Genomic DNA, 27,738 nt, shown 5'->3' on the forward strand with positions numbered 1-27,738 from the left:
GAGAAAGCAGCAGCAATTCTCCTTTTGTTTCATGAGGTTGTTAAAGATGATGGCTCTCTTTTCCTTCTTCTCTTAGTCTTTTGTTCTTGATGAAGGAAAGTTGTTTTGGTTTTTTTTATCATGTTGGCATGGGGCGGGCAATATGGTATTCTGTAACCGTATCAAAATCTATCACCTAAGGAGAGTCCATAAAACAATCAGGTGTTTAATCTTTCATATTGCCAGTATTCCTGCATGGGTGCCTGTTGTTACTGCAGCGAGGTCAGCAGTAAGCCCCCAAACGTGAAGTGCTGATGTGACACAAACGTGTGCTCAGGGGACGATGATTAACTGGAAGACAAGCTAACCTCAGCAATAAGAAATACAACCCAACGGTGGGTTTGTCATAGTGTTTACAGGTGACGCATTTTACACTGTGAGATTTTTGTTTCAAAAATCAAACAAGGAAAAAGGGGAAAAATAATAGGCAGTTGATAAAATGTTATTCCTTCTGCTCCTTCCTTGTCTTTCTTCCTTTTCTATCCCACTGGAAGCAGAAGTTGCTTCCCTCATAACCTGCTGCCAGTCCCTTTCCCTCTCCCTTTCTCCATCAAAATGGATGATCTTGTTGCCTTCAATCAAAGAAAAGGGAAAGTTTATTTATTTCAAGGGTTTTAAACCTGAGGTCTGTGAAATTTTTTAAGATCAATGTTTTGATAATTGTATTTCAATATAATTGTTTTTCTTTGCAATTCTATACATTTTATGCATTTAAAAACATAATTCTGAGAAGTTCACAGGCTTTATAAGACTGCCAAAGGGAGGGAAGGAATAGAGGTCATCCATATTGCTCCCTTCATGTGGATGAAGGTTTTGGAAGGGAGATAAGCTCATGGAATGTATGGCCCATCCTTAGAGCATGCAGTGAAAGGACTTCTAGCACTGGCAGAGTTCATAAGAATCCTTGCCTATCTATGCCACAGTTAAGTTATCTTAATGTTCCCTTATATGTATATCTAAGATAGAAAACACATCATTTTGGGAGGATTTGGATTCATGGGATTGAAAGCAAGAAGGGACCTTAGAAGCCATCTAGTACAACCCCTCGTATTCCGCAAATGAAACTCAGGGAAGTTAAATGACTTACCCCAGGCCATGTAAGTAATAAACATCAGAGAGTGGTCTGAAGGGTTCTGATTTGCCTCCACTGTATGATGGTCAAGATAGATTGTAATATTTCATCCCTGAAAACTCCTACTTAATTCATAAAAGAAATGGGAATTAGACTTGCTGATAGTAAGCATTTGTTCTCAGAAAAGAAGAACAATGACTTTTGATTCAATAAATGTGACTAACAAGACCTGCTAAGGAGAGAAGTGACCAAGCTATGCACAAACTATTTTGCCTGAATTAAATGATACTGCTTTTACAGCATGTCCTACCAGCTTTGTTCTTCTATTCCTTCCTGGTGTGGGTGCTAACATTCACATGAAAATCAAAAGTCATAAAAATAGCTTAATTATGATTTTTTTTTTGCCCAGAGCAAGACCACAATTAATAGGATATGTAGCAATATTTCTGTAACCCTTCCTAATGAAAAGAAGCTCTACCATGAGTAAAGAAAGAAGGGGAAATGTCAAGCCTAGTAATATGGCAGCAAGGATTCAGTTCACTAGGTAATAGAATAAGGCATAGAAACCAACTGAGCATTGGGCAGGGAGAAGGGTTGCAGTTCCAGCAGGACAGTGAGAGGAGGTAGTGCTTAGAAGGCAGGTAGCTAATAGTGTTGTGGTGGAAAGGATAATGAATTTTTATACATACACACACCTATATATGTGTATACACACACACATACACATATGTATATATGTGCGCACACACATATATTCATAATTTATTACATTAAATATTTTATAATCACATTGAACATTTTTTAACACTCATTTTTAAAAATTTTGAGTTCCCTACCTCCTGCCCCTCCCCCACCTCTTGAGAAGGTGAGCAATATAATGTCAATTATACAAATGAAGTCATAGAAAACATAGTTCCATATTAAACACATTTTAAAAAATAAAATAAAAAAGTATGCTTCATATTTTCTCAGAGTTCATCAATTCTCTCTCTGGAGGTGGATAATATTTTTTAACCATGAATCCTTTGGAATTCTCTTGGATCATTGTCTTGATCAGAGTAACCAAGTCTTTCACAGTTGATCATCATTACCATATTGCTGTTATTTTGCACGTTGTTCTCCTCCCTTCATTGTGCCTCAGTTCATATAAGTCTTCCTAGATTTTTCTGAAAGTCTCCTGCTTGTCATTTCTTATAGCACAATCATATTCCATCACAATAATATACCACAACTTGTTCAGCCATTCTCCAGCTGATGGGCATCCCCTCAATTTCCAACTCTTTGTCACCACAAAAAATACTGCTATAAATATTTTTGTACAAATGGTCCCTCTTTCCTTTTCTTTGGTCTCTTTGGGATACAGACCCAGTCATGGTATTGCTAGGTCAAAGGATATGCACAGTTTTATACCCTCAGGGTATAGTCACAAATTGGTTGGATCAGTTCACAGCTCCACTGTTAGTGACCCTATTTTTCCACATCCATCTAGCACTTGTCATTTTCCTTTCTGTCAAATTAGCAAATCTGATAGGCTTGAGGTAGTATCTCAGAGTTGTTTTAATTTGCATTATGTTTCATATGACTATTGATAGCTTTAATTTCTCCTTCTGAAAACTGTCTGTTCATATTCTTTGACAATTTATCAATTGGGAAAACACTCTTATCTTTATAAATTTGGCTCAAAAGGGTAGGGAATTTGAAGAAAGAGAAGGACTGTGTTCAAATCCTACCTCTGCCACTTGATATCAATGGGATCATGGGCAAGATACTTTCTGGGTATCGTGGTCTATAAAAGAAGAGGCTAAGACTGGATAAAGTCGAAGGTCTTTTCTAACTCTTAAAAATCTTGTGATTTGATGGTTGTTATTCTTAAAACAGGCAACTTGTGCAGATATACCTGAGATTTGGTTAGATGAGTTAGTCACAGGGAATCTTGTGTAATGTCCTTGTGAATTTCAAGTTCTGACAGCAGTGTTGGGTTTTATGAGTTCCTCCATGCATTGCTTCCAAAGTTGCCTCAGAGTTTGTGTTATCTTCATTAGAGGAAGCTGATTGATGGCTGTGAATTCTTCACTAACATGAAGCTCACGTAAAAGGTATGAAAGAAAAATAATGTTCTTGACTTCAGCTTTGTCAAACCGGTAGGTTTTATAGCTACCCAGAGGCCTTCAGCAGAGTTTTTCCTCTTCCTTTCATTTCCTCTCAAGTAGATCAAAGTTTTTTGAAGAAAGGGCTATCACTTGGATGTAATCACAGAAGGGAATGAAAGTCATGAGCTACATTTCATTGAATACCTCTATGCCTTTCTATGGATAACAACAACAGCTGGCGTCCATATAGCACTTTAGAGTTTGCAAGGAAGGCGCTTTCTAGAAGGGGTAGTTTTTTTCTTCTTTCTGATCTTTAAAGTTGAAGTACTTGGTACTCATTAAACTATTTGATCCTCACAACCCAGTGAGGGTTATGGATATTATCAATTCATATCCATTTTACTCATAAGGAAATTTAGTTCTCAGAGAGATTAATTGACTCACCTTGGTTTACAAAGTTAGTTAAGTACCTAAGGTAGAATTTGAATCCAGATCTGCCTGACTCTTTCTAGTTCTCTATCTTCTATGCCAAATATTGCTTTCTAAATTAATTTCTATACTCTAAATCGTTAACATGTAATTCTAGACACCAATAGTTATTAACTAAGAATGAGGCAATCAGTTTCTTATGAGAATGAAGACCAAACAATCCTTCACTCACTTCATCTACTGAAAAAAATATGTATATGGAGATACATATATTCTCCCTCTCCTTCTCTGTTTCTCTTCCTTTCTTTCATGACTTCAGGAATTCCCAAACAATGTTATATGTTCTTTCGAATTTCTAATCATCAGTAAAATTTGTGCTTGAAATGTGTATGTGTGTTACATTGTTACAATGTAAACTATATTAGTGATTTTGGGGGATTGATGTCAAGAGACAGGTTCAAATCCCACCTGTAAGATTAGTGTAACTGTGTGTGACTGTGAAGGAATCTCTTAAGCTCTTTGAGCTTTGGTTTCCTCATTTGTAAAGTGGGGATCATAATATGTCCCAGTCCTCAATTACTGTGGGACTTAAAGGGGACTTCAAAGCAGAATTAGAAAAACTATTGATTGATTTGATCCAATAGGTATGGCATGTCTTTGGTGTGTTTTAATTCATCATTAAAGGGGATGTTATGTGGCTTTACTTAGAATACCAAGGTTGGGAACATGGAGGGGAAGACAAAGCAGTAAGAATATTTGGTCAGCAACATCCCCTTCTCACCCTGGTCCAAATAGAACATCACTAAACATCTCTAAACTAGGGCATTAACTGATGACTCAAAAATTAGGCCAATGTCTCTCCCATTCTGTACCCTCACCACCACCCCTTCCAATTCCTGTACCTTTCCACATATTATATGGGAAAATATCGCTGAAGATTGCTCAGCCTGACACTTATATACTAGTACTGTTTCTACAGTACTACCTAAAAACTCTCTATTTCTAGGTACAGGTTGGACTCCTGGAATTCACTTCAGTGCATGTTCCCAGGTGATTTTTTCTGTCCTTTTCCCTATTACTAGCAGATTCAATAAAGGTCAGGTTCACACATAGTTTTCATATGATCTTTGGATGGTTGGTTATCTGTCTTACCTGGTTGCTGGAGAATAGGCAGAAGTCAGTCAATTACTAGATATGTCTTAGAGTTGGAGAAGTCTCTACGTGACTTGCATTCTGTAGTTGTGTACCATGTTCTGATGAATACTGGTAGACAGGAAGAGTGGGACACTGCTGATCAAAGTGTGCTGTGCTCTCATCTAGATAGTTTCATGTGACTAGCCAGTTTACCCGTGAATACATTCCTTGAAGGAAAACATGGAAGCCATCAATCCATGCCTCATTTTCTAGAAGCCCCATATGATACTTTCACTCTTTGAACTTTCATGAACTTCTTGATTTTGGTCAAGTTGGGGCACTCTTGACCCATACTATAAGAAATCACTTTGTAGGAAACCACATTTTTATTACATCTGCCATTTTCAAAGGAAAGCTATGAATTGTACATGGAATTCATTGTGGAATTTTCTGTCTTTGATCAAAAATACTAGACTTGGAAGCGAAAGATGCAGGTTTTAGTAAGAAATTCAACATTTTTAAACTGTCTGTTCAGTTCTAGGCACTTGACAATTCAGTGTGATCTCCTGCTAGTCACTTCGGTCATTTGAACCTTAGATTTCTTATTTGTAAAATGAAGACATTAGAGAAGATGAGCTCTGAAGTCCCTTCCAATTCCTTGATATAGATAGGTTAATATGTGACCTGACTAGGAATCTGAATCAAAGACTAGTTTTGGTATGTATCTTGATAAATTCATTTCAATGGTTTGGAGGCTTAGGATCCTCAAAGACTCTGCTTTGTTATCTTTCCTCTGAGACTGAGAAAGGAGTCTCAGGGAAGAGGGAGCTTAATGGTACCATTCATGAGGGAAAAGAACTCATTGGGATCATTGCAGAGAAAAGCAACATATTTATGTGACTGCTATCAAGAAGATTGACAAATGTTTCTTCTTCAAAGGTGATGTGCTAGAAAGTTGGCAGACCCTAACTGAAGTTTGTAAGAATTTGTTTTGTCTCCTCCTAAGATCACTGTGCTGCTCCTGAGTGCCTCAATCATATTTATAACATGTCACATCTATCATTACTTCCTTTACAAAAGGAGAGAAATATTTTTTAGGGAAAAAAAATAGAAATCTGTTTTCCACTTTTTTCTTCTGTTTAAGAACAATATATATGACCATATGGCAACAAGTTCAGAGGTATAGAAACTGAATTAAAAAGACTCAACTGGTTCCTCCAGTTTAGCCCCAAACACAGTCCCCTTCAAATCACCTTGCCTGTTTTCACTGTGTGGCCCATTTGTCTCAAAGCTAATGGCTAACTAATGGTTTGAGTTCTGTCATATATACTCCCTAGTGATTCAGTTGCTAACTGGCACATCATTTGATAAGCTTTATACACCACTGCCTTACTATATCTACTTCAGATTATTTCATATCATTCCAGATGGCATTTTCTGTGAGATGGCCCACCTTACAAATGGGTAACTTTTTAAAACATCTCTTTATCATCAGTTTATTGAACACAGAGATTTTTTTCCCTTTCTCTCCCCCTCTTCTTCCCATCTCTCTTTCTTCCCCTCCTTTCCACTTCTGTCTTTTCTTCTCCCTCCCTCTCTCCCTTCCTTCCTTCCCTTCCTTTCATCCCTTCATCCCTCCATCCCTCCCTTCTTCCATCTTTCTCTCTAAATACACAGACACACACATATATTTATGTATGTGCATAGATACATTTTCTTGTTATTGTGCTATTAATCTGCACTTTATGTAGATGCCTAATAGATCTTTTACTATCTTACTAGTAAGAGATCTTCTAACTTCTTCATATAAATCCAAGCCTTAACATACAGACTCATTATGTTCTAGGTTGCTGAAAGAAATTTCAGAAGCCATTTCAAAACCATCATTACTGATCTATGAGAAATCATGAGAGAAGGAACGGAAGATTAGAATTTGACAAATGTCGTAATTTGCAAATGGGGAAAATGGTAGATTATCGAATAATAAGCTTGACATTTAGACTCTGGAACAATTCTAGCATAAATTAGTACACATCATTTAGGGGGAAAATGTAGCAGTCACTGGGTAACATAAGAGCATATTATGCCATATTAAAATAAGTATGGATCTCATCAGAGTACTTGACAATTTCCTATGAAATCCTTATGGTCAAGATAGTGTGCTACTCTATATAATAGTATCCTTAGATAGAGTCATAATTGGTTGAACATCTGTACCCCAAAAGTGCTTACTAATGGCTCTATGCCAACTCAGATGGAAGTATATATTAAATTTTTATAGAGGTCTATTCTTGGCCCTGTCCTATTTAACATTTTTTAAATCTCTGATTTGGATGAAAATTTGACAGCTATATAAAAGATGCGGGAATTGATAATGTGGAGAGACTCCTCCTGTATTGGGAGATGAGAGAAGGATTCATGGAGAAGGTGATATTAGAACTGGGCCCTAAAGGAAGAGTAGAGATTTTAAAAGGTAGTTGGTGAAGGGATGGGGAAAGAATTACAGATATAAGGAGCAATATGGACAAAACTGCAGAGGTAGTAAAGCATTGGGTATATTGGTATATGCCAAGTAGTCGTATTTGACTAAAGCACAAAGTGCCTGAAGAGAAGAGGGGGTGAGAGAATGTTGGAAAGCTTGGAGACAGATATTTAAAGGACTTAAGTGCCAAGCTAAAGAGTCTGGGCTTTATTTGGTAGGTCATTGGGAACTATTAAAGGTTTTTCAACAGAATTACATAATTAGAGTTGCATTAGTAAATTCATGGAAACACTAGAGGAGGAAGAGAGACTGAAGCTGTTGGACTAGTTAGGAAACTATTGCAGAAATCTAGGATTTGAAATAAGATGGTAGCCATAGATAAGTGGAAAGGAGAGCATGGATGTGAGAAATATTGGAGGGATAGAATGGACAAGACTTGGTAACTGGGGGGAAAAGGGACTTCTAAGAGACTCTTGTTTTCCCCTTGGAAATTCAGGTTAATACACATTGCTTATCCACACCAAAGGAAGCAGATTAGGAGGATAATGCTCATGTGTTTGTATGCAACCTAAGTAGTTGTACAGTGTGAATCAGAGTAATTTATTGTTGTTGTTGCTTTTAGAAACTCCCCCGGGAGTTATTAAATATCACCAATGACAGTTAGAGATCTAATTGTTCATGGAGCTCTGTGGATTCCAAAATATCCCATCTTATTAGAAACAAGGTTTTGCTTTACTTTGGGGAAATTGTGTGTTAGTCCTTGGGTTTCTGGCAGTTTGTTAGTTGGATCCATTGAGTAGATAAAGGTTGTTTGGCCTTGCTTTTTATTCATATTACCTAGTTTTCTTACTTTATTTAGAAGAGGTACTTTAGAACCCTCAAAAATATCAGCTCACTGATATCTATGGGAATGGTGCCGTATGTCATTAGGTGAGTAGGATAGAAATAATACTAGATACTGGCATTGTGGCAATATTTCCTGATTGAGAGGCATTGATGGTTGAAATGGGCATCCATTATATAACACTTTGGCAATGATGGATAGAGGTCTTCCACTGTAATTGTGGAGAATTTTGATAGAAGCTAACTTTGATTACATAGCTAATTTTTTTTTTGTGGGAATTGACATGAAGTTGTATCCTATTTCCAATTAAATATTCATTTAAACCACAACTAACATTTATATAGGGATTACAACATACCAGGCAATGAGTTAAGCACTTTACAGGAGTTTGCCCAGATTAACAAAGCTAGTAACTGTCAGGTTAGATTTGAACTCAGGTCTTAGGCTCAGCCACTCTGTCAACTGCGCTACCTATTTGCCTCTAAATATTTTAAATAGCAAGATCCTCTTTTTTTCTCCTTTCCCCTACGTTCAGTTACCTCTTTTGGATATGAATAGAATGATAGTGTAGGGTAGTTTTGTCATTCCCTAAAAACATAGGCCAGATCTGTAACAGAAGTGGAATGACTAGGACCTTGGCTCAGGGCACCAAAATCTAGAAGATGCTGATAGCATTCACTGGCTTTCAACATGTAGAAACAATTGAGCTTAGCTCCTATTTAAGAGACTAGTTAGTTAAAATAGAAAGCAAGGTGTGCTTTGTTCTACTTGCTCCAGGAGCAAAAATTGCTAGTTATGGCTCTGTCAGAGACACATCCTGAAACATATCCTAAGTAGTAAAAAATCTACCATTATGCCAACAGGAATAAGTAACTTAGTTAACTTTGTAGAGCAGGTTTTTTACTGATTCACAGTAAGGCTGACTTCATACTATAAATGGAATTGAAAATGGGAGAACAGTGGCATAAATACAACAGGTTTGAATATTGTTCAGGGTTTCTCTTCTTCATATATATTATCATCTGGTATTATCCATTCTCAGGTGTTTTTCTGTCCATTCTTTTTATTGTAACCTACTCCATGTCAATTAAGCAAAATGCATCCAAATGAGACCCCATAAAGTCAATTACTGCAGAACCTTTTTTTCATTTTATAATGCAACTACTTAAAGAAATCATTCCATTTCAGGAATATATTTTCCTAAAAGAAGGTATACTACAGTTGTATTTCAGAGCAAGCATGAATGTCATGTGATGCAGTGGTTGCCATGGGAATTAATCACCTTCTAAAAGGAACAGAACAGAATACAAATCCATGTAAATTGCCCAGAATGCTAGTTAGAATTGCCCCCTGGGCACCTTGGGTTTTGAAAAAATTCCAAAAAAGATAGGATATTCCCTCCCACCCTTTACTTCCTCCCTTGCTTAGAAAAGGGAATAAGCTGCTTTTATACTCCTTTTGCCTAGCTTTATCCTTTTTGTCTTGTATACTTCTGGAGATTCAGTGGAGTTTAGGCGGGCTCCATTCCCCTCTTATAGATAATAAATAAGAAGATACAGGGTTAGGTGAGTTTTATCAATTCACAAATATATTTTTTTTTCTTGAGCCTACCCCTGAAACATCTGGTATATTCTCTAGAACAGCATCTTGGAACTCAAAACCAGGTACTCTACTGGGTTGGCTGCTAATTTTTTGCTTTTCATATGTATATGTGCATATTTAAATAATTATAGCTAGTATTTATAAGGCTTTTCAAAGTTTGCAAAACATTTAGTGCAAATAATGAATCTTCAGAAGTGACCACACATGTTTGAATTTGCACTATTCAAAGTTATAATTATGTAAATTATGGTAATTGGTTCATGGCTAGTGGAAATATGTAATGTGAATTCAATAATTTGATTACTTCAGGGGATTCATTATTCTCACTAATTATGACCTAGATATTTTTAGGTCATTTTACATCTCATATCTCATTTTACCTTTATACCAATTTTGGAAGGTAGAGGCTCTTATTATTCCCATTTTACAAATGAGGAAACTGAGGCAGACAAATATTTTGTGACTTGCCCTGTGTTATACAGATAGTAAGTATCTGAGATAGCATCTGAACTCAAGTCTTCCTGACTGTAGGCCTAATGCTCTGTTCATTGGGTTACGTAACTACCGTAAATGGCAGAAAAAATTACTAAAAATTAATAATTATTAATAATAATTAATTACTACAAATATACATTTGATAAGAATCAGCAATGAAGTAATGATTAGAGAGCTGTCCTTGGAGTCAAGAAAACCCAGGGTCAAGTCATGCCTCTGAGAATTAATGTCTGTGTGATTGAGTGAATTACGTAACCTTTCTGGGCTGGTAGGCAGCTAACTCTGACACTCTAAGTTACAGAAATAGAAGGAGTTTCCTCCCCACTTCATCAATTGCACCGATAAAATCTCAAGTCTAAACCAGTGTCTCCTTATTCTTCCCTCCTCATCTCCAACAAATATTCTATAGGAATAACAAATCAAGAAAGTTTGGAAAGCTGACTTTTGTGCATATTTCTTTGGAGACAGTAAAAGGGGCTGAGAAACTGTAAAAGTTGCTAAGTAAAGGGAATACAAGGGAGTCAGCAGTATAACCCTAGTGTCCAAAACCCAAGGAGAGATGAGCAGTTGTCATTCTGTGCTGAGAACGGGATTCATCTTCTTAACAGCTCCTTGTAGGTCAAGATCAGAAGCTACCAATCCATTTAAAGGTAATTCCGTGTTCCTCAGTATATTGTCATGATGGAGAGCAAATCTCTTCAGAAGCCTTATACGTTTCTGTTTGGTTGGCAGAAAATAAACTCTTCATTCTCGCAGCACAAAGTGAGGGCAAAGCCTTTTCTTCCTTCTATACATTCTGGAAATAACAACAGCAGAAAGATGAAGCTTTTGAAATCTGCTATTACTTTTCATGCCCTTGCTACTTTCCCTCCAAATGTTCCTTTTAATATTTCTTAAAATCCAATTAATCTTTCAGATTCTAACATTGTACCTGTATTTAAAAAAAAAATTCTTTAAAGCGGTTCAGGAAAATTAGAATTAAGTTTCTCTCGAATTAAGTTTCATTCTACAGAGATTTTATTGGAAATGATTCCACCTGGCAAGGCCAGAGGCAATAGAGTTTAGTGTGATGGAGGAAGATGTTTTTAGTTAAGACAAATTCAGAGGCTATAAAGTCTCCCTCCCTAACCAGTACAACAAAAAAAGCACTATAGTAATCGTAACTGACATTTATATAGCACCTCAAGTTCTGCAAAATACTTTCTTTAAAGCAAACCCAATGAGGTAGGTACATGTAAAAGCAAGTACCCTGACATATACAGGAGGAACTAGCACAGGTTCTTTAGCTCTGCTTTTCTAAAAGGAAAGCAACTTGTGGCATCAACACTTTAATCAAGCATGTAGTACTTCATTCACTTAGTTTGGGGGAAAAAGTCAGCACCCTGAGCTTTAGAGAAAATACAAACAGAGAAATAAAGATCAACAGATAGGGCTTCCAGCTGCCTGACTGTAAGCAATACATATATCACAGATCAACAGACAGATCTAACTGTCTGACCACACATACATAGTTACCAGAGACAGAAGCACCAGCATGGGAGTTTTCAAATCCCAGTCTCATCTGGCCAAACAAACACTTCCAATGAGTAGGCCCCAGAGTAAAATCTCACTTCAGAGTATGTATACCTTTTCAGAGCCAGAGGGCATCACAACCCTTGAGAACCAGTACACTAGAAATTAACAAAAGGTGTGGGCCTTCCTACAAATCTCCCCTAATCAACTCCCTTTAATGGGCAGGCCCATTAATGAATGGGGAAGCTCTTTAATCTCATTGGCATTACAGTACATTACTCAGATAATATAGTGAGGAAACTGAAACTTAGAGAAGAAAGTCAACTTTTTCGAGGCCATACAATTAATATCAGCCAGAATTTGATCACAAATTTCTTCCCTCAGGCCAAGGACTGGAGAGATTGTGTCTTGCCCATTCCAGAGACCTTTTCCCACTATGTTGTATGTATCTTGAAGGGTTTTAAATGAGTGAATTTTAATTCTTGAAGCTATATTTTCATCATAAATTTTACTTAATATTCTTTTTTGTATGGCTTTGCCATGAAGAAGGTATGGGCAAAAGAACTCTCATTTATAGAATTCAATTCCACAAACATTCATTAAGTACTACCTAGGAGACAGACACTATGCTAGGTTTGGGGGTTTTAGATAGGAAAAGCATTTATTAAGCTCTTACTATGTACCAGATACTGTGCTAAAATCTGGGAATTCATATACTAATGGGCAAAACAGCCCTTATTCTTGAGAAGTTTACATACTAATGGGGGAAGACCACACAGTAAGGGCAACTAGAAAGGGTCAGGGAGTGGGGGAAGGAGGCAAGGCAACTGATGAGGAGGAAGAGGTGAATTCTGGAGAATCCCGTTAAGAATGAAGTGATGCATGGCTCAGGTCACTCCAGAAATCATGGTGCAGACAGGAAGGCATATAAAGACAAATCTTGTTGGGGAGAGACAACATGTACACACAAAGAAATTAATACAAAGTCATTGATTGGGAGAAAAATAGGAGGTTCTGGAAAGGCTTCCTACAGAAGGTAACATTTGAACTGAGCCTTGAAGGAATCCTGAGATACTGAGAGTTGAAGAGGAGGAGGAAGAGGAGGGAGAGAGAGAGAGAGAGGATTCCTGAAGAACTATGTTCACCAAAAGTTACTTATAAAGTGAATCTTACATTAAAATAAATGCTCATTGAATTGTATTCAATTGTCCCATTGACTTCTATGACCAAATAAGAGATGCATTCCCCTATAAAAACACATGGCCTTAAGAAATAATAAAACCAAACTTGAGTACCATTAAAAATAACAATTAAATGAAAACACTTTTCTGATAATATTTGTACTACACTAAATAAATCTCAAAATATAAGACTTTCTACATTTACCCAATTACAGTTCGATGAGATGCTATTGTTTTGCTTTTTTGATATTTGTATAAGAAAGTTAAGGATCTAAATAAAGTACAAAAAACATTACATGAGAAATTGAACAAAACACACTGGCCTGAAAGTCACTAGGTATGTTTGAAACCTCTTTCCTAATTTCTAGAGTAATATTTTCACTGCTTAAACAGCTCATATACCAGTCCCTCCTTATTACCCTTTTGTAATACTCCTTGCATTACAAGAGGAAAAAAAAGAAAATTCTTGGAATTAATCAGAGTAGAACAAAAGGAGAGATTTCTTTCTGTATCAAGTTAACTTGTGAAACTTTCAGCTGTAAAATGCCATCAAACTATGATTGGGTATGGATAAATGGATGGGAAGCTTATGATTACTAATAACAACATTAAAGGTCAAGGAAAGCTGCTCTCTTCTGGGTAAATTCTGATCTCATGGAGGAAAAAAGGAGTACAGAGAAATGACCACCCTCCCAGAATAATACTGTCCTACAGAAGCTCTCTATATGTGACATTACACAGTTGACTGAGTCCATTTTGGCTCCCCTCCTAACCCTCACAAAATTCCTTTAACGGGGTCACTGACAAATGTTGAATACTAGGCTTGATAAGCCAACAGTCTGATCTATCATAGAAAATCAAGTTTCTTAATGAGTTTTAGGAAAGGATTATAAAACAGGCAAATATATAATAAGATGGTAGTGTTCCTCTACTAATCTCAAATGAGACTAGTGGTTTTCTGGCCTGCCTCCAGAAACTAATCTAAATGTAAACATCACTGGGGAAATGAGGCTCAACACCAGACTTTCATTTCATTTTTAATGCCTTTTCCCCATCTGGTGTGTGGCCTTGCCTTTTGTTTTCTCCTTTCTCTATTTTTCCAATCTTGTGCCATTCTAGGCCTTTTGCTAAGTGGCTCTCTGTGCCTAATTGAGTTAGTAAACTCCTCCAGGAAAGGATCATACCTATTTCAGTGTTACTTACAGTGCCTAGTTCCCAGAGGACCCTTAATAGTTATTAAGCAATAATGATCCTTCAGACAGTCATTTTAGAGAGGGAAGATAGACTAAGCACAATTGTGGGAGTCAAGAATTCCGAGTTTTATCCCCAAATACTAGTGCTGATGACTAGTGTTGACCTTGGACAAGTCCTTTAGATACTTTCTACACTTAGTAACAGTTCTTATTTAACCCTTTCATCACCTTTTGGCTTTCTTCATGGGTGGGCTAATCTGATGTGACAACGTCCTTTCACACAGGAGGACAATGTTTATCGTCCAAGAGAGACATTGGGGAGTATGGTTTCAGGAAATGTCAAGAGGAAGCAAACCTTGGGGGGGGGGGCAAGCAGGTGAATTACTATGTAATGACTGTTATAGGCAGAAAGGGTGGTAATATTAGCAGGCTTAATTCATTAGAATATATGTGAAGTACCTATTTTGTGTAAAACACTAACTGCCAGGCATATTGATCTCAGCTTACCTGATTTTATTCAAAAAAAGATATAGGTCTCAAAGAGTGCCACACTCATCTTGGTTAAGGTGCCTGAGAGTGTGCACTCATTAAGAAGTGTGTAGATTTGTGGATATACCTAATTAAAACTTAGCCCCGAGCCCCTTAGATAATGACCAAACCCTGCCTTCCTACTTGAATTTGTTATAGTTCAGTCTTAGTCACATGACTTTTTAATAATGCAGTCAGCTCTACTGAGAAACAGACGAACTAGTCTAGATAGTTATTTTTACTCTTAGCAAGAGAATCAATGAGCAAATTAATAGTACATAATCAGAGAATAATGAATAATAAATATCTGCAAACCACTTCAAGCCTGTCACTGTCTTAGCTCATCAGAGTACTCCAAGATTTAGGATTAATGCAAACCCAGGAGTTTAAGGAAATATACAATTTTAGTTGTCCCTCAAGTGGGAAAATGAGTGTGAACAACATAGTTTGCACAGACAGGTGCACTGATGTCAGATGGAGAGCAAGAACTTGGGCTCTTGATGGCTGGGTACAGAACTTGAAATCCAATACAGATTTAAACAATGAAGGTTTGTGCATTCCTTAATCTTTAGGACCTCTGACTGTCTCTGACCTTAGCTAGCCCATTGTTGAGCAAAGTGAGTGAATTCAGAAGCTAATCTGGGCAAGGAAAAGTCTGACATCATCAGTGCTGTCCTGACTTGTCTCTTTCCTAATTTAAATGTGACACCTCCTTGCTCCCACACATGCATCTCACCAATTCTTTTGACTACCTCTTTTGCTCATTAGACCAAAGCAGTGGAGAGAATGGGTGAAGGATAGGTATGGCTGTGTTAAAGGCAAGACTGCCAATTGGCTATTCTGGGGAGGGAGAGATTCAACCCAACTTTTCACCCTCTGATTTTTACAACACACCCCTCAGATTCAGGACTCAACCTCCTTGGTGTTATACTACAGTCCTCATTTTGGAGACAGTTATCCTAAAAAGACACATACACTATTCCTAACACATATGTGTGTTTGGGGCTACGATCCCTAGCATACTTGCCATCCATTCAGGAGGATGCAGAAATGATTTGGAGATTTCCAAGTAGCCCATTTTAAAGATTAGATACGCATGGATATCCCTACTTAGTCTACTTTAAAAAACCTTCACGTGGTCCCAGTTCACTGAGTGTAACAGATTGTAACAAAATCTCCGCTCAGACCCTTCCGTTGACTCCTCTGGCTAGCATTTTCAGACTTGTGATCTGGTCATGTAAAGCGGACCGCTTCTCCATCCTCAGATTTCCTTACTGCCAAGAATAGTTTGGAATAGAAAATGAGATGAATAGTTCATATTTCTATTGTATTTTAAGGTTTTTCAGTCATTTAAACACATTGCCTCGTTTGTTCCTCAAAGCAATCTCTTCAGGCAGGTGCCATTACTGCATTCATTTTACAGATGAAGAAACTGAGGCTCAGGCAAGTTAGTCTGTCCAAATGTGCACACAATATATTATAATATATATAATTATATATCAAAGACAGGATTCTAAACATGTTCTCCTGATTCCATGTCCAGCATTTTTTCTACTCTGCTGTATTGCCTCTAAATATGGGCATTCCTATTCTTTTTGGCTCTGTTGAGACTATGGATTAAAATCCAGTGTTTGATCTCCTCTGATTAGAGGGAACTGTCTTTGTCTGGCTTCTCATAGCCTCTGTATCAGTTTTCCCACTACCAACCCTGCTTTGCTACCCACAAGCCTTATCTTCTGACATTCCCTGCTAACTGTTCATTGGTTTTGGACTCACGGTACCCTGTTTTGCCTACCCCCAGTAAGTGCTATGGAAGACTTATGGATATCATGACACAGTTATCACCCTTGGCCACATTCCTGGCCTAGACATAGAAATACATATTGTCTGTGTGCTTCTCCTATTTCTCCAGGATTGCCTTTGTCTTTCCAAGAACTATGATTTCATCCTTAGATGGAGGCTCTTGGTGAGGAGGCTCCTCTATCAACTCATACTTTTATCATCTTTGCCTAAGTCAGTGAGAGGTTAAGAGACTTGCCAAGAGGCACGCCATCAATATCTGGCAAAGGACTGGACTTGAACATAGATTTTCCTGAGTCCGAGGCCACCAGCTCTTTATCTACTAAGCCACACTTCCTTTCAGAGGATATAGTATGTATGTGTGTATGCATGCATGCATGCATGTATATAAGCAATATATGTATGTGTAGATACGCACGAACATGTTTGCACATTTATGTATATATGCATATATGCATGTTATATATAAAAGCATGTCATGTAGTACATATATACATATGAAACAAATGATCAATGAAGCTAGAATAACACAAATAACATTAAATAGTATATTTTATATAAAAGCTAAAGGTGAGCTGTATTAGTGGGATAGTGAGTCAGTTTTATGTTTAGAAACAAGAATTGGGGAAAATTATCAATTCATTTCTGATTTGTCTGGGAAGACTTCATGGAAGAGGTAAAGTATCAGGAACTATAAATTTCATTGTTGAATTTCTTTTTGTTACATGACTTAGCTCTCCATTTTTTTGAGGTGTATTGTAGGAAGAAATGAAATGATGTAGTAGATAGATTGTTACACTCAGAGTGAGGAAGAACTGGGTTCAAACCCCACCATTGGTACGTAGTACCTATCTGACTGCAAGCAAGTTAGTTCACTTATCTATGCCTCAGGTTTGTCATCTGGGAAATGGGGACAATAGTTTTCATATCACAGGATTATTAAGAGGCTTAAGTGAGAAAATATCCTGAAGTGTTTTGCAAATGTTCAAGTACCATAGAAATGTCAGTTGCTGCTATTACTACTACTACTAGTACTGCTACTGCTACTACTACTACTACTACAACCACTCCTATCATGATCATCACTATTATAGTTGAAATATATATAACTTTAAAAAAATTTGATGTCTTGTTTTCCAAGCGTTCACTGCAACATTTTGAGCTTAAGGTCTTCTCAACCAGATTCATAGCCTGTATTAACGAAAAGTAAGGGTGAGCTAGGTGATCAAATGATGATGAGAAAAAAACAGATAGGGGCTGATGAATGTTATATATGAAGATGATAAAAGGAAATTAATGGGGACTTGTAGAGAGATTTGAAGAGGTAGAAGGAGTACCATGTTTGCTGATCTCTCTCACCTTCATAAATGGTTAGGTTGAATTTGGCTATTGGATGTGTCAGTTTCCATTGATTTTTAATTCCATTATGCTTGCTTATACATCATTAATTTCCAACAACATAAAATTAATTTTTTCAGAATCACCAACTTTTGCCAGGTGTCTGAGAAAACTTGTCAGAATAATAAAGTAGAGATAGAAGGTAGTTATCTAGTCTAACCCTTTTATGTTACAGATGGAGAAACTGAGGCCCAGAGAAGTGAAATGACTTATCCAAGGTCACAAGGGAGTATATGGGAGAACCAGGATTTAGGTGCAGGTCTTCTGAATCCAAATCTAGCACACTTTCCACTATGTTAGCAGAGATAACTTTTATAAGACATTATTTCCAAAAATTATTAGTTAAATATATGCAAGACTATATATAAACACCACAAAGTAAATTGTGAGACTTTACTACTTGGAAAGTACCATATGATAAAAGCTAAAATCCATATCACTGAATTATATTACTGGACTTCCCGTTATTGCTTATTCTAAAATGAATAGCTCTTCAAAAGTTCATTTTCAAAAAATGAATTAATGATAAATTTAAAGCTATTACCAAGCATTAAACAAAAAATTTCCTTTCATAGGTAGTGCATAATAATCAAACATTTATTTAGCAAAAAAAGTAATTAACCTCTCTCCAGGATTTTGCACTCTGAATAAACAGGTAATAAATCATAGAAAACTTGCACGCAGCAAGTCTCTGGGAGAGCCAGGAATGACTCATAAAAGTCTCCCAACACCTGTACTCGAATAGATGTGAATCCGATTACCGTCCAAATGAAGAAGTATTGGTAGTGAACTGCAGAAAAGGGTGGGTGCATTGGGCAATAGCAAAGATGTCTCAGTTTCCAGTAAGCCTTTGTCCAGATTCACGACGGATTCAAAGTTTTGGAAAATTTGAGAACTCTAGTCTGACTACGGTCCCCATGCCACTTCTGCTCCTGCCAAATTTTCTAATTAATTTTATGGAAAGGGAAAGTTAAGATAAATGAAAACTAAAAACTTGAGACAACATTCTCTCACTGGGCATTCATTCTTCTCTTTGTGACTGCAGATCATTGGCTTTCTTCAGTAATCGACTTCCATGAATCCATAGGAAGCTGGTTAACACTAAAAAAAAGTTAGACAGATAAAAATTGGTCAAGAAGTCTCAGAACAAAATTAAACATTGTCTCTCTTCCCTTTCTTTGTACCATTTCTTTTGACTTCGTTCATTGGGAACCGTTGTTTGTGGGGAAATTTGGAGAAAGGAAATTTTCTTGAGTAAACATTAGCCATTCCAAAATCTCGAGACTTAGGAAACAACAGAAGAGATTTTGGAGGTAAGGGTCTGACTTTTGAGAAATATATTATAATAGAAAGGATTCTTGATTGTAGCAAAATCACTTCCCCTCTCTTCAGTTCACATGTAATTCAACTCCCATAGGTAGAAAATGAATGGGGTTGGAGTAGATAATCTCTAAACTCATTTCCAGCTTTAATGGTTTTGTGAAATCCCCCTGAGTGAGGCCAGTGAATATTTTATGACATAATTTTTAAGAGCCAAAATAATGTTTTAGAGAAAAGCCCAAGATTGCAGTAAACTTCATTTCTATTTTTCCTGTTTACTTCTATAAATTTCTTGTCACTATTTTCCTGACACAGATGGGGGAGGGGGAGAGGAGGGTAGTTAAAGTGAGAATCTAGGCCTTGATCCTCCACCTTCTTCAATAACCTTGGTAAATAATTTAGAACAGGTACTTATGCAAAAGTTACACAGCAGTAAGTGACTGCAATGTTGTAATGTCCATGAATAATTCCCAGGGGACTCAGGGCTAGAGGGGATAAGTGGGGCATTAAAAAACTTAACAAGAGTAGACCTGACAGCTGGGGGCCAGTCAGGGGCAGCAGAGAGCCACAAGTGTCCTATATGTGCACTGGTGCTTCCAAATAGGTAGGTAGCTGGTTACCAAATACTGTGATAACAGCAAAAACCAGGTGAAGTCTGGGAGTTGAGCCATCCCTGGGATCCTAGGGCCAATCAAACCACGAGAAGAGAGATGGGGATGAGAGCCAGGATCCCACATTCATAATGGAGAGGCAGAAAAGTTCAGAAAAAGCAGTCTGAATTAGGTCAAGATCCGAAATAAGGCAACCAAGGTGTGGAGTGATCAGACCATTGAGATTGGAGATAACCTGTGCTGCTTTAGTTACATTTTGAAGGCCTCATTTGGCTCTTATACAGCTTCCTCCCTTCCACCTTCTCATTCAAGTCTCACTTAAAATCCCTACAGGGATGGTATAGGAAACCTTCCCCAATCCCTCTTAATTCTAGGGCCTTCCTTCTGTTGATTATTTCCTATTTATCTTGTATATTGTCTGTGCATATTTGTCTGCTGGTCATCTCCCTGTTAGATTGTGAACTCCACAAGTGCAAGGATTGTCTTTTGTCTCTCTTTATATCCCCAGTGCTTAGTTCAGTCCCTGGCACGTAGTAGGTGTTTAATAAATGTTCATTGACTGACTGACATACTTCACAAGGCTCAACTCCACTAGACCTTAATAACTGCCCAGACTGACAGAAGACCCTCTTCTTTTGTGCTAGTTGCATTCAAAATGAAAGTGTTATTTAGAGAAGGGAAAAAATACATAGATTATAGATATGGAGATTCTGTGATACTAGGTTTATTAAAAGAGTGCCAGATATAGGGAGGTGGGATAATTTGTAAAAGAATTAAAGAATCATCTTTTAGTCCATTCCTCTTGTGGTGTTAGCATGAAGTTAGTAGATAGAGTTGGACTAGAAATCAGGAAGACTTGAGTTTAAATCCTGTCTCAGAAAGCTTATTGGCTGTGGGATCTTGGAGAATTCACTCTATCACTCTGAATCTCATTGTCCTCATCTGTAAAGTGAGGATGATAACAGGTCCTCTCTCATCACCTTGTCCTGAGGATCACAGAGAGTATTTGTAGAACTGTTTACACACCTTAAAGCACTACAGACGCTTCACTATTACTATTTTGCAGATTAGGAAACCTGACGCCCAGACACAACCTAACTTTGGCAATTAAAAGACTATTTATATTTGTGATTACTTTTCCTTTTACTGATTCAGGTTGGGAGCTTAAGCACCTTTAGCAGAAGCTGGGTTAGAGAAAAGTAATATTAGAAGTAGTAGTAGAAGGAAAAGTGGACTTGGCCCCCAAACAGCCACCCAAATTGGGTGACCTTGAATACTTCATCTTGCCTGAGTCTCACTTTCTTCATTTGTAAAATGGGAATAATAATGGTTATAACTGCCTATCTCATAGTTTTGTGATGTGGTCCTGTAATGTAAAGTGTTTTGTAGGCCTTAAAGGGAAGAGCCATAGCTACTTGGTCACTGTTTTCCGTATAGAGTTGGAAGTACCTGGGGAAATCTTAAGCAGATTCCCTTTTTACTGGCAGACCTGCAGCTCCCTTCTAGGGGAAAGGGATAGGGGAGACAGAAAAGGAAAGAGGCCTATGTGATCAATTCCGATATTCCTAGGTCAGAGGCTGAGTGTGGCCAGCCTCTGATCACTCCTTTCATTCAGTGTGCTACCTTGGCATTCTGGTGGGATATTTCTGAAGTCCTTTTAGAATCTCTGTTGCTGTTGCTTCTGATGTGTGTGTGTGTGTGTGTGTGTGTGTGTGTGTGTGTGTGTGCGTGCATGCATGTGCATGCACAGGGAGTTTGCAAGGAATATGTTTTGATTTTCTTCTTAAAATGGATAGGTGCCATTTTAAAAAAAATAGAAAAATATAATTAGCAGAGTTTCTCTGTATTCATTGCTTCTGATCCCCTGGCAATCAGGGAGTGAAGATTACCTTGGAGGGTTAGGGATAGAATGCTTTAATACAGGGGCTCTTAATACCAGAAGGATCATGTGGTCAATTGTTGTAAAATTTTGCTTATTTTTCCAACATATTCTTAAATTCTAGTCTTTCTCTGTGTCCTGGACCTCTTTATTAGGCTGCTGAAATTTATGGACTCGTTCTTGAAATGGTATTTTGTAGCCCATGTTCATAATTGAAAGAAATGAAATTTCAGCTAGAGGTTAGTGAAGATAAAGATGTAATTTTTTTCCTCATCCATGCCTTTGAAGAAAGCCTTAGGACTAAGAAAGTATAGTTTCAGTCATAAGGAAAGCTTTAGAAATGTTATCCCTCTGTCTAATATGCTTTTTAGCCACTAAAACTGGCTTTACCTTTTACCTTTAGATGCCTTTCATTTTATGCTTTCACATTCATGCATGTACTTCTTTAAAAAAATATAAAGGTAATTTAAATTTGCAAAAGCTTTGGAAGTTTTACATAGTATATTATTCATAACAAAAGGAGGCCACCAGCAAAGTTCTCTTAGGTCCCTTCTAGCTTTAAATCTGTGATTCTATTGTCCTGAGTTGGTAACATAAATATCACCATTCCCATGAAGACACTGAGACTCACAGAAGTAGACCAGCTTTCCTCGGGTGGCATAGCTAGTAAGTGTTGGATCTGGGATGGGAACTGAGGTGTACTGACTTCAAAACAAGTCATTAGGCTTTCCACTACACTACGTTTCCCTCTCGTAACTGAGGACTGATTTGTACTTAATCTTGTTTTTCTCTATTAGATACCTGATAGCAGAGACATAATTATAGGGAGCCAAACATCCAGCACCTTAAAAAGTAGTTGGGAGTGGGTTGAGGCATCAGTAGTAGTGGCACAGAAAACAGAAGGGATGGCACTATTAGGACAGATCTGCCAATGGGTGAGTTGTGATGGGAGCAGGTACAGCCCATTTCCTGAAAAAAAACTCTCATATGCCAGTTTTTTGTGGGTGTGGGTAGGTGGAGGGATAGGTTGGAGAGAGTCTCTGTCTCCCAGAAGAATGATTCAGTAATACTGGGAGTTTTGGGGTAGAGCTAAATGAGGGTACTGATTCCCATTGCATAATATGGGAGATTGGTGCCCACTATGTGTAGAGATTGCTGCCATGTCCCAGAAGGGTACTACCATGGTGTCCTTGTGAGGCAGACTCCTGATATTGTATACTGTATTTGTTGACTTCCTTTGAGTGAATTTAAAATTTCATCATTGTATACAGGTTGGCTTCTTTTGATGTTTTAAAGTTTTGACTTGTTTGCTATGATGTTTAAATTAACTAAAAAACAGGACAGAAATCCTGTTCTGATGTGTAAATTCTGTATTGAAAAAGAGGTGTTCCTGAAATAAAATGAAGCTTTTAGCATCTTAAGAGAAATATCCTTACTTAGAATCAATTACTTTTAGACTTTGATGCCTCAGGTAACATGTATATATGTGTATGCACATTTATACACATATATTTGTGTGTATGTATATTATATATATGTGTGTGAGTGTGTGTGTGTATATATGTGTATATATATATATACACACATATATATATACGTATATATATATATATAGGAGAATTTTGCTATTTTAAAATGCATTGAATCTAATTATCTTCCTTTAAGGTAAATCCCATAATATTTTCATTGTTTTCTGCTTCTGTGATAAAGACAAGATACTTCATAGAGTAGGAATTAGCCCTTTTACAAGTTGAAATCCCAAAGACCAACCAAAGTTTTAAATCTCAAATCTTGTGTAACTTGATTTAGAATTAGGGGCCTACAAGGTCCCATTTCATCAGTTTCAGGTAGGTAACTTGAATCTCTTTCTTAGCAAAAGTATCCTAGTTGCTTTTGGAGATAATGGATCCTTTGGCTAATAACGTACCCAACAGAGCTCTCAACAAATACCTAATGATGATTCAAGTCAGTCATGAGAAGCAGAAGTATAGCAAGGAGTGAATTATTCATAATACTTACAAAGAATATTTGAGAAATATTTGAATGACCAAATATTTCCATTAAACACATATTTATTTAGCATCAGCTTTGTGCCCGGGATATTTACAAATATATATTCTTTAAGTGTTCATTTTGTTTGCTGGAGCCTTTTCAGGAAGTAAACATAGGTACTTTCTGCAATTTTTTTCCTCTAACACCTGGGAACATCTGTCATTCTTGGAAAAGGGTGATAAAATGATAAACTCCATAGATTGTATTGAATTAGTTCCTAAGGACTGAGTCAACTAATTTTTGTCATAAACGTGAAACAGGAGGACTTGAAGTTTTGAAAGAGCAAGGTAAGGTTAGCTTTCCCTTTCAGTCATTCAACTAAGTACATGTTTGTTCATGCATACTTTCTCTCACTTCCCTCTGCCTCCCTCACTTCCCTTCAGCTTTAGTGAACAAACTTTTATTGAACCCCTGCAGAATAGGAGGCACTTCTATATATTGGGAACTGTTTGAAACCTACCTTTAAGGAACTTACAGAGAGATGAGAATCAAACACATGAAAACATAACAATTAAAGCTTGTAATCCTACACACTTCTCTCTTCTACCGTGCTCAACTTTATCTATGGATCAGGGTAACTCAACATTTTTATGGATTTCCTATGTGCTTTTGCACTTAATAGGCCCTGGGACTATGAAGATGAAAAACAGCACTGTCTCTGCTCTAAAAGGGGCTACCCTCTAAAAAGAGAAAAGACCCCAGCTTGTATAGGTAGCATCTATCCCCTCCTAACTTTGACATGGGTCCCCTAGACAGGCCTTCCCCAGATTCAAGCCACTTTGTGAATCTGTATCTTTTCCAAATCCCAGCTCATAAATTCCCAACTAATGTATTTACTTGTAGTAGTTAGTCAGAGGACACAATTGGCTCAAAGCAAAAACATTTAATCTAATAGCACAAAGGGAAAAGTAGTTGAAAAGTAGTAATAAAACAGTTCCTTCATAAATATGAGGCACACTCTCCCACAAACACCCATAACCATCAGTGGTAAAAGGGAACATGCCTAAGGAACATGTTTGGAAAAACAAATATGTAAGGAACATGCATGGCTAATACACATGTATGTAGGGTTGTGTAGATGAATGGCGTACAAGTCATACACATATGGAGCGGCACACATAGGGCATATATGTGGCCAGGCCATACATATGGAAGGGAACAAATATAGAAAATGTGAACTCTTCCTTGTGTTTTATAGGGATACAGATATGTACATGAATGTATGTCTATGTTTGTGTATATGTATAAAATCAGGCACATATACACATATGTATAAGCATATATAATATACACTCATAGATATGTAATGTTACATGATACTCCATGTGCTATTCCATATATGGTATATAAACACACCATAAATTTTATATATGGTATGTGGGTGTGGGTGTGTGTAAACTGAGTGCCAGAGATATTAAGAGACTTACCCAGTGTAAAAAAAAATTAGCAAGTAGGCTGTCCCCACAGCCCTAGGGGATACAGGCCCTCAGTGCCATGCTACCCTTAGCTGCACTGCGTGGACCCAGCCCCAACTGGACCCTCGGTGTCCCTGCCTCCTGGACTGGGTAAGGGCTTCCTCTTTCTCTCCCCTCCCTCCTTGTTCCCACCTCGGGTCCAGGTTCATGAATTATGTAGGCCACCAGCAGAGACCCTTTTACAAAATGGTTCATTGTATCAGAAGAATATGGTCCATGGCAATGACTTTGAACCCTGCTTTTCTGGACAGTCCTCAATGGCTGACTCCTACCTTTCCAGTTACTATGTACCATCTATTGGATTTCCTTACTCAGTGAAGCACCATGGTCAACTGGTGGTGATGCACTTACTCCATGTCTCACCTATGGACAGCGATAGACAGCTTAGTAATGGCTGCCATCATTCCATGCATGATGCTGGTTTTGGATAAACTGGATGTCTGGGAAAAAATATCTATCAACACAAGTTTAAATTTCTCCCACAAAACCCTACATTTTCAGTACGGGGAACAAGTGGATCCCAAGGACAACAGACTCAAAATTCAGCTTATGGAAGCAGTTATAGGTACCTACCCAGTTCTTTGGGTGGTACTAATGTTGATGGACAGAGAGATGCTAATGACACTTTTAATAAAACACCTTGAATGAACAGCATTGAACAAGGAATGGTTGGGTTTAAGACTGATGGAGATGTGACAACACCTACAGTTAAGAAAGTAGGGTCTGTTAACAGTGTTATAATAACCAGCACCCTTTTTGGTAATGGTGGGCCAAGTGTAAACTTAGCAGTTTCAAAACCAACATCTTGAGCTGTTGCCCGTAAACCTGCAAAGCCATAACCTTTAAATGATAACAAAAAGTAGACTTATAATTGGGGGTGCTTTACCTCTGCCACCTATAAAACACAATATGGACATTGGCATAAGAATTGGGATAATAAGGAGCCTTGATCACAGCTCCCACTGCCTAGCAGATTCCATCACCTCGGTCTCTCCCACAGCCGCAACAACACATTGTTCAGCCTATTTCAACTGAACCTCCTCCTTTGGCCTAGACTCGCTATCAGCAACTACCCGCAAACCAATGGATACTCCCTTGTAACCAAAATGAAACTTCTGGACAAAGTGGAGGACAGTGGCAATAGCTATTCTACTGGAAATACCCAAACTCATTCTGTTCCAACTGGAGAATCAAAGCCTGACCTGGAAAAACTGGAAACTGCCCATAGTTAGAACCTTATAGAATTTAACTGAAACCTTAAAGATGAACATGAGTTCGTAATAAAGAGTTATTCTGAAGAAGATATTCATCGTTCCATGTCTTATAGAACATGAAAACACACAATTAGGCAGTGCTTTCAGCTTTATGAACTGTAAGGCTCCTGTCTATTTGCTCTACAGTGTCAGTGGTAGTGGACAATTTTGTGGAGTAGCTGAGATGAAGTCACCTGTGGAGTATGGCACTAGTGCTGGTGTCTGGTCTCAGCTCCAGATCTAGGAAGGGACTGGAAGGGAAGTTTGATGTTAAGTGGATCTTTGTCAAAGATGTGCCCAACAAACTGACATGTCAGACTGGAGAAAAATAACAACAAACCAGTTACAAACTCCTGTGACACACAAGAGGTATCCTTAGAAAAAGCTAAAGTAGTGCTTAAAATTATTTCCACTTCCAAACCCACAACCTCCATCTTTGATGATGTTTCTTATTATGAAAAATGCGAAGAAGTGTGCAAGGATAAGACTGCATGGGTGATCAAAACTGGGGTCCACGAGCAGGCAAAGTGACATGCTGGTGATGTAGTATTATCATTCATGTGCAGTTGTTGCCAATCTTCAGGCTTAATTTTTTAGGAATGAGAGAATTGAAACAAACAAGAATGATTAACTAAAATAGTTCACAAACTAAAAAATGCTGATGCTAGGCATCAGAACTGACTAAGCTTTCAGCTCCAATATAACTTCTTCTCATGCAGAGGAAATTAAATTGTTACATCTTTAATTACTTAGCAGTTTTCGTTTTTTGCCCAGGTAGACCCGCATTAAGTTGTATTTTTTCTAAGTACAGTGCTCTAGAACTCATTAATAAAGTAGTATTTTAAAGTCAGTTATCAATCAGACTGACCCAATAAACTATAAGACAAGCATCTTTTTAAAAAAAAGTCTAAAAAAAAGACAGGCCTAATGCTTTCCTATAGATTGTTTTATAGTTTTGGCCAAAATGATGTTCCTTTTCTTATATTCGCAGTAATTTTATATATCTATAAAAATGTCCCTTTGTACTTCCTCCTTTTATGATTTTATGGCAAACATAAGAAACCATGTATTATTTTATCATGTAAAACATTAAAAAATACTGAAATCAAAAGGTGTCAGATCATTTTGCGAATGTTATGCCATTTGTTTTGTCTGTGATTATACTTCCAAAAAGCCAGAATTGTCAGTTTGATTTTCTACGAAATGAGGAAAAATTAAATTTAAAGTTTGCAGGTGCTGTGGAAAATTGTTTTGATTTCTTTAACAAAAACAAACGAATCCCTTTCAAGTTCTGTTAACCAGAGCTTTTTGACTGCGTTTGCTATTCCATATCCTGCAGAGAATATTAT

The 27,738-nt window shown here is 37.5% G+C and overlaps 1 protein-coding gene and 1 pseudogene across 2 annotated transcripts in view; both read left to right on the forward strand.

The window, feature by feature from the left end:
* Positions 1 to 27,738, forward strand: part of SLC35F1 (solute carrier family 35 member F1) — a 570,025-nt gene that overhangs the window by 23,207 nt on the left and 519,080 nt on the right. The window lies entirely within an intron of this gene.
* LOC140526705 (YTH domain-containing family protein 1-like) lies at positions 25,169 to 27,017 on the forward strand (annotated as a pseudogene).

This window comes from Notamacropus eugenii, chromosome 2 (assembly GCF_028372415.1).
Source record: "Notamacropus eugenii isolate mMacEug1 chromosome 2, mMacEug1.pri_v2, whole genome shotgun sequence".
Lineage (NCBI taxonomy): Eukaryota > Metazoa > Chordata > Mammalia > Diprotodontia > Macropodidae > Notamacropus > Notamacropus eugenii.